Raw genomic sequence first — 8,803 nt, 5'->3', positions numbered from 1 at the left:
CATACTTTTAAGCAACGTAAAACATAGCGGACACTTAATAGTGGACACTTCACAAAAGCTTCTATAGAATTAATGCCAATTAAGTAGTACTAAAAATAAATTCTTCAGGCTTAGAGAGACAAGTCCCTCACTGGGGACAAGGAAGAGTAATGGAGCCCAGGTTCTGGGATCAGAACATATCCTAGCTCATCTACTTACAGATATATGACAGTGACAAATTGCTTAACCTTTCATGCGTTAGTTTTCCTCTGTGAAAAACAGGGATGTCCCCTTGTAGGACGTTTGTGAGAATTAAATGAGATAAGTCACATAACATATTTAGTAAAGCACTTAGCACAAAGTGCACCATACGTATTAACTACGTAGTAATAGTATTCACGTTGTATTAGTATTCAAGGAGAGGGGAAACATCTCAGCTGGGTCATGTGATGGAGACTACAAAGAGAAGAAGAAAAGATATTACAGGTATGGAGAATAATATTATCAATAGTGCAAAAGCAGGACAATTACAGGGTCCACTGGGACAGTTAGTTTGGCCCAGGTGTGAAAGGTCTTGAACACAGGGTAAACTTACTACTTCATCACGTAACCAATAAAGAACCACTTCTTGAGCAGCAGGGTGACATGATTAAGAGGTTTTGGGGGAAGTTCATCTGCAGTATATATTGCACCAAGGGGATACTGGCAACAAGGAAACCAGAGAGGGAAAAATATTTCAGTGGCACAAACACAGGGCAATAGGGACCTGCTCTCTGATTATAACAGTGGAGTGGAGAAGGGAGAAAAGACAAGTCTTAGCAAAGGAAGGACTGACCAAATGTGGCGAATGACTGGATGGGAGAATTAAGGTGATGAAGGAATAAAAGATGATTCTGAAAACATTAAGCCTGGATTTATAGGAAAATGGAATACTATGGATAAAAGTAAAGCAGTCAAGAAGGGAAGCCAATTATAGAAGGATACTGATCTTAGAAATGTCAAGGTTGAGGGGCACCTGAGTGGCTCAGATGGTTAAGCATCTGCCTTCGGCTCAGGTCATGATCTCAGGGTCCTGGGATCGAGTCCCGCATCGGGATCCCTGCTCCTTGGGAGCCTGCTTCTCCCTCTGCCTCTCTCTCTCTCTCTGTCTGTCTCTCATGAATAAATAAATAAAATCTTTAAAAAAAAAAAAAAAAGAAATGTCAAGGTTGAGGCTTTTAAGTGGATTTGTCTAGCAGGAGTTGAAAATTTGGTACTACAGCATGGAGAAGGTGGTTATCATTTGAGTAAGGGAAGGGCCTGATGAACTGCTGTAAAGGGGCACCACCGTGAATCATCACAATTAGTTCTCCCTATGCCTCCTTCACTGTCTTTTTCACTTTTCCCAGCTGGCCCAGCTGGTAGCCTCACCTTCTACCTCTTTATCCCCGTCCACCTTTATCAGGATGGAAATTAAAAACAGACTATAGATGTCTGAAACCCGTCTCTAAAATCACTGTTCTTCTTCTCCTTTTGCCATTCAGAAAGTTACATAATCCATAGAGTTTTTCCATGTTGGAGTCAAAATAATAGAAATACGCTGGAAGGGTTAAACATATTTCAACAGTTAACCACATAACTCAACTGAAAGGACCCCTAGTCCACCTTTTCCTTCGCTTTACATCCAAAATAACTATTTTGGCACAGCCAGAGAAACCTCAGACATGGTGATCAGACTAGGAGTGTCTGTTGAGTACTTTATATGCATTTGTATATACTGGGCACTCGGTATGATGAGGCTCCAGTATTCATTTACCTGCTCACTGAAAACATTCTGTTCTTTCATGCTGCTGTTTTTTAATACATTCTATTCCCATGTATAATTTTTCTTCCTTCTTTAAGACTCATGTCAAGCATTACCTCTTCTGCAGAGGCTTCCCTGACCCTTCCAGACACAGTTATTTCTTTCTCTGTGATCTTCAACTAATCAGTTCACACTTTTTTTAAATCACATCATATAATATTTTAATTAGTATACATATCTTTCTCCAACCACCCCCAACTTGATAACTTATTTTTCCTTGTATCCATAACCCATTACACCATGCCTCAGCACAATAGGTGCCCACCAAATGCCAGATGAATAAATGGGAATGAATGATCAAGTATAGGTCTTTGGTTTCCCTTGGTCATTTGTTTTAGTTACAATATTATATTTTAATGTGATCTTTATTCGCATTTTCTTCAACCCTTATGCTATTTTATGCCTATAATGCTATATAGACCCAAGAATCTGGTAACAAATTCCTAAGTTTTGACATTATATAGGCATTTCATAGGAAGTGATTTTAGTTTGTGACTAATTTTTTGTGTATTTCATTGAATTTTTAAATGAAAATGTTTATAATTTTTTCAAGAATTTCTGTTCAAATTGAGAAAAGTAACATGTCTTAAGTTACTTTATTTTTAAGATAATGAACTATTTTCAGGCAAATCAAAAAGTGAACAAAAATTTAATATTCATTACTTGAGATTTTTCTATCATAAACCCACATTTTTGTCAGATACCCATGTTCTGGTCCTTCTGCTCAAGTGTCTTAGATTCTGTGTGGTCCCTTCTGGCTTATTTAAAAAGAGGGGGGCCCATCTATGTAAGCAGGTACATGAATGGGTGAATAAAAGAAGCCAGTCTCTCTCTCCATATACAGATCTCCAAAAATAATAGGATACATGTGTGTAAAAGTGGTAAACCACTAATAATATTTAGAACTCCACAATTCCTAGTGGAAATAAAATAATAAAGCAGTAAAGCATTCAAGAAAAAGAACAAGCACCATGGTTAAAACATTGGCATCAGAACTCAAAGTCCGTCTGAAATCCAATCATTCATGATTTGGCCTGCTTACACTAGGAATTTAGATTCCTTTTATGTTATGGTCCACTTAGAGATAGGCAGGCCAGACCTCCTGACCAGGTCTGCCTTAAGACTGTGCTGTAATCGGGCACCTGGGTGGCTCAGCAGGTTAAGCATCTGCCTTTGGCTCAGGTCATGATCCCAGGACCCTGGTATCGAGTCCCACATCCTGCTCTCTGGTCCGTGGGGAATCCCTGTCAGTGGGGAGTCTGCTTCTTCCTCTACCCCTCCCGTCTGCTCACGATCTTGCTCTCTAATGAATTTTAAAAATCCTTTTTTAAAAAAAAGACTGTGCTGTAATTATGCAACTGCTGAACACACTCATTATCAATGGAGATTTTTAACAATTGAACTACCAGTAGTATTGGTTGAGTCACCCTTAAGCTTTGGTAGAGGGAGTAAAAGAGCTAAACCATGTCTAAAGTTAGTAAATATTTCACTTGCAATAGTTCAAAATTACAAAACAGGTAAGGTAAGGTGTACTGCTTTGCTTAGAAAGAGATTAATAAGTGCTACTCTTTAAACACTCAATACCTTGTTTAACATACTATTTCCAAAATAAGGCACACATTTCCAAGAACCATCCTTAAAGACTGACCCTAGAAAAGAGGCAAAATTTCTAAACCTTCACAGGAACTTCTGTATGCAAATGAGTGTTTCCTTCTAAGCAATCACTCTGGGAGGCCATACCAATACTAATGATGTTATCATTCCCAAGAACATTTTGAGAATTCTCCTTTTGTAACTACTTTATACAAGATGATAAATCATCAAGGACATTTTTGGTTTTGCCAAAAAAAACTATTTGACCCAACTTGGTCATCTGTTTTATTCACCATATTTGACTCTCACTGACATTTGGCTATTTGTAAAAAATCAAATCCACCTTCAACGAATGAAGTTTGTTTAACAAATGGGCAAAAATGCTTATGTTCCAAAAAGTATTCAGCATTGGGCCTATCAATAGAAAATACAATTTAAAATGATCAGTCTTTTAAACATCACTTATAAAATACCTGTTGGAAAGACAGGGCCAAATTCATTGCCATAATTAATTGTGAGCAATCAACCAATGAAAGCTCTTGTCACATCAGAGAGATATATCAATGAAATATTGACTGGTTACTTATTTTTTAAAACTTTTTATTTAGACAAAATTATAGATTCACAAGAAGTTGCAAAAATAGCACATGGAGTTCTATATTCCCTTCACTCAGCTTCCTCCAGAGGTGATATTTTATGTAACTGCAGTACAGTATCAAAACCAGGAAATTGACATTATCTAACACTGTTAAGTAGGTTATACATTATAAGAAGATTTATTCAGTCTTCATCATTTTTTACATGCATTCATTTGTGTGCATGTGTGTAGTTCTCTGCAATTTTATCCCACGTAGAGATTCACGTAACCTACCACAACAACCAGGACACAGAACTCTTCCATCACTACAAAAGAACCCCCCCACCTTGCTACCCTTTTATATATGGACGCTTCCCTAATTTCCCTGTCCCTGGTAACCACCAATCTGTTTCCATCTCTACGGTTTTGTCATTTCAATAATGTTATGCAAATATCATACAGTACGTAACTTTTTGAGGTTGACTTTTTTCACTAAGCATAATGCCTTTAAAATCCAGTTTGTTGCATGCATCAGTAGTTTATTCGTTTTTGTTGCTGAGTGTTCTTCTGTTGGGTGAACATCCCAGAGTTTCACCTATTGAAGGAAGTATAGATTGTCTCCTTTTTTTTTGTATAACAAATAAAGCTGCTATGGACATTTATGTACAGATTTTTCTGTGAACATAAATTTTCATTTCTGTGGGATGATGCTCTAGAGTATGGTTGCTGGGCTGTATAGTAAGTACATATTACGTTTTGTAAGTAACTGACAAACTATCTTCCAGAGTAACTGTACCATTTTACATTCATACCAGTAATCTATGAGAGATACAGTTTCTCTGCATCCTCACCAGCAATTGATAATATTGCTATTTTTTAAGTGTGCAGTTCTCCTTCTTATTTTCAGAAATCAGTGATTCAGTTTATATGACTGGTACTATGATAATTCAGTAGGGATGACTTTTGTCTTCAAACTACCTTCCTGAGCATGAACTTCTAGATTTATTTTATACTTATATTCATTTTTAGATTTAAGATTACAAAAATATGTTTTCTCTACTTCAAATTTACCAAGATCCAGTAATAAGCAATCAAAACCCACTTCAGTCTCTTCCACTTGGTAGAGACTGAAGTAATTTCTCCCACGGCACAAACATGCCCACAGCTTCCTGCCCTTCCTGGGTAAGTGCTCTCCTTCCTGGGGAAAAAAAGTCCTACTAGCTGCATTGTCTTGTTTTTACTGGAGGAGGGGAGCACTGGTTGTCTCTGGTTGAATTCATGAGAGAGCTAGCTTTGTGGCTGCGTTGCTGGGGATGCTGGGAGAGAGCAAGACAACCATAATCCTGCAGGTTTGCTGTGCTTCTTTTATTTCTAGAGAACAGCTTTTCTATGGTCAACATTAACTGGCCTGTATAATGATCCATAGAAACAGTACAGACACTAGGTTAGTTACAAAATGAACACTTTACTTCAAACAGATTTCAAAGCACACTTGACAGGCTGTTACATTAAGTACTTGCGTGTCTGAGGTAGAACAAACTAGATGTAATTCACTTTTCCCCTCAAGTTCATGCCATTCTTTGTGAAGAGGCCCAAAGTACTTACTACTAGCATTAGGGGCTAAAATGGCAAGTAGGAAATAGAATCCAATTACCAAAGCAGCTTATGGCTTCTGCTCTCCTTACATGTACCTACAACTGCACATTGAAAATGATGTGCCTAATAGTTACTCCGCCTAAAACACTTCATCGTATTTACTTACTTACTTCTAATCATAACATTACCTCTGCTGGTTGATAATGATGTGTTTTGGTGGGGGTTGGAGTTTGGGGGGAGAAAGAGTGTTTGTTTTTAATTTCATTTTGTTTGTCTTTAATTTCAGAGTAAGGTAAGACTTTCCAGTGTCTGCCTCCTCTTCTTGACCTATATAAAATGACTTACCATTTATATTGTCTTATAAATAAAAGTTGAACAGATGAATCTCAAAAACATACTGATCAGTAAAAGAAGACAAACAAAAGACTGCATGTGCACTGTATGATTTCATTGATATGAAGTTCAAAAACATTTAAAATTAATCTATGGTGACAGAAATGAGAATAGTGGTTGGGGGTAGGGTAGTATTGATTGGAAACAAGCATGGAGGAGTTTTCTAGGATGGCAAAAGTGTTCCATAATTTGATCTTGTGTGTGCACACACACACAAAATTCACCAAGTGGAATGCTTAGGAGTTGAATACTTTACTGTGTTATTCTTTAAATAAAATTTTAATTAGCAACGGAAATGAAAAAAAATAAGAGGTTTGATGATAAAATCACAGACAGAATAGATTTTGGTTTTTCACTTCAAAGGTTCCAAGAATTTTTAAATTTTGCAAATTATAATTTTCAATGCAAGTGAACCACTTTTCTCATCTCTTATTCTTCTCTGTCCCTCCCAGCTTCTTAACTAATGAGATTTATGTTGCAAAGTCATGCATATTGTAACTGTTAAATTAAAATATAGTGAGGCAGGCTGTGGAAGCAATAAAACTCTATTAAGATTCACTTAGGCTTTTAAAAATTCCACAATTCCTTTCACTCACATGACATCTTTCATTCCTTTTTTTGAAGTTTGGATCCAAGGAATTTTGCATGCTGTGGATTGGCATTTAGTTAATACCATCTTTAGCTGAGGTTCCATTTTCTAAATTAACAAGATCAAGAACAGTGACCTGATGATATTTTTTTTGTACATTTGGCTCTTTTCCAAAAAGGAGGATTAGAGAAAAAGAAAGAAAGAGAAAGAAGGAAAGAAAGAAAGGAAGGAAGGAAGAAAGAAAGAGGGAGGAAGGGAAAGAGGAAATCTAACCCTCTTGGTCACCTTCATTCTAGGGTAAAATGTGTCTCAAATTTTTGTTAAAGCATCACATTTTTTTTTTACCCTCTCATCAACAAAATGAACAAACAACCTCACACACATACATATAATCTGCATTTGCACTATATCTTCTATTTCTCATTTCTATCTCTTGTATCCCTGATCTCTTGTGTTTTGGGTCATTCCTAACCAATCCATGAAAAAAATTTAAAAAATCTCCATATAAACCATGGGGATAGAATCAACAGCTTGCTTAAGGAATTGAACCAAGTCAGGTTTAACTTCTTAAAGCGTATTTGGGAATGGGCTAAGAGGGAAAAAAGAAGGCTGAAAAGTATGGTAAGAATCTGTCTAGGCACATGTAGATGCTCAATATATATTTCTTTTTAAAAAGACTGGTGACAGAAAGTACAAATTATGCAAGTGAAGAACTCCTACAGCAAAATGTGCAACCAAGATAATGGATCGGGGGGCATGCTGAGACTCCCATTCCCAGATGCTCGTCTTGGAAATACCATGTTTAAAAATAGGGTGGGGAGAGGTAAGACCAAGCTATTCACAGACAGTGTGAGAAATAAGGAGGAAGACAGATGGAGAGAAAAACATGGAGCCTACCGAAAGCAAAGGGGTGCTTTCCAAGCTGGGAAGAGGGAACTAGGAGCCTCTTTCCACTTGGCTGCCCCCAACCTCGCTGCTGTGCTGCGCATTCTAACGCAGTGGGCTGAGCCTTCAGCCTGGGACGCGGGCGAACCGACTAGGGCCGGCTGGGAAAGCAGGGCCGGGCAACAGGTGGGGAGGTGGTGGACTTTTGTCTCCGGCAAGGAAATGGGCTGCGCTGAAAGGGCGGAGAGCAGTGGCGCACAGGGCTTGAGTCCGCGGGGTCCCCGGCGTTCTCGCCACCACCCCGGGCTTCTCTAATTAGAGAAGGGATGCAGGGTGGCATTAGTTCCCAAACGTTTTAATCGAGCCTCTTTTCAACGGCCAGGGATAAATGTAGCCACTGTTACTCTGTGCTGAATGGGTCGCAAAGGCTCCCGCTCGGCCCCCAGCGTGGCCATTCAGGGCTCTTTTCACAACCTCTAAGCGTTTCAGTCCCTGGGCCTAGCGACACTTCAGAGCGCTCCTAATTAGTCTAATTAGAAAGGTGGATTGATAAATGGGAGGAAGACAGAGTTGGGTTAGGAAGATGCTCAGTGCTGCCAATCTCGGCTGGGTTGCCACTTACTCTCTCCGGAAAGAAAAGGGCGCAAAAAAGGAGGTTGGAGCCGGAGCCCGCCCGCCCGTGCGGAGGCTCGGCTCTAGCCGCATCCGCGGGCCGGGGGGTCACAGACCCCGCGCTTCCCCCCACCCCACACACACAGCCGGAGCCCGGCAGCGGGCACCACGGCTTCTCTTGCGAGCGCCTTCGCGCCGCGCCCTCCTAGCTTTCGCCGCGCGAGACCGGGAGGAAGGGCTGCGGACGAGCAGCGCACGGCCTCGCGTCCCAGGCCGGCGCCTCTCCGCCCCGCCGGGCCCCGCAGCCACCCTTTCGTCGCCGGGAAAATCGCGCGGAGGCGCGGCCTGCGCAGCGCAGTGGCGGGGCCCGAGACGCTAGCGCCCTAAAGCTCCGCGCGGGGCCTCCGCGTCCGGCCGCGCCACGTGGCCGCTCCCGCGCCCTCCCGCCACCGGCCTTGCGTGTTGTCTGAGAAACGCCTCATCCCAATGAAGCCGAAACCCCAAGAAGGAAATAACTTTCCCCTGCGCGCGGCTGCGGGGTGGTGTGCGTGCGAGGTTTCCGGACGGTTCTCCGCGAGCAGGCCCCTCACCCGCGCCGCCGCCCCTCAGGATCCCGGGCGCGCTCCGCGGCCGCGCGCGCCAGGGTGTCAGGCGCGGGCCGCCTCCGGCCCCGCGCATTCCTGCGCTCGCGCGGACCGCGGGAGGCCGAGAAGGGAGCAGTGCGGGTGGCTTCAAG

Source organism: Leptonychotes weddellii, chromosome 7 (assembly GCF_054177405.1).
Source record: "Leptonychotes weddellii isolate Sample4059 chromosome 7, ASM5417740v2, whole genome shotgun sequence".
NCBI classification, from domain to species: Eukaryota; Metazoa; Chordata; class Mammalia; order Carnivora; family Phocidae; genus Leptonychotes; species Leptonychotes weddellii.
This window is presented reverse-complemented; position numbering follows the sequence as displayed.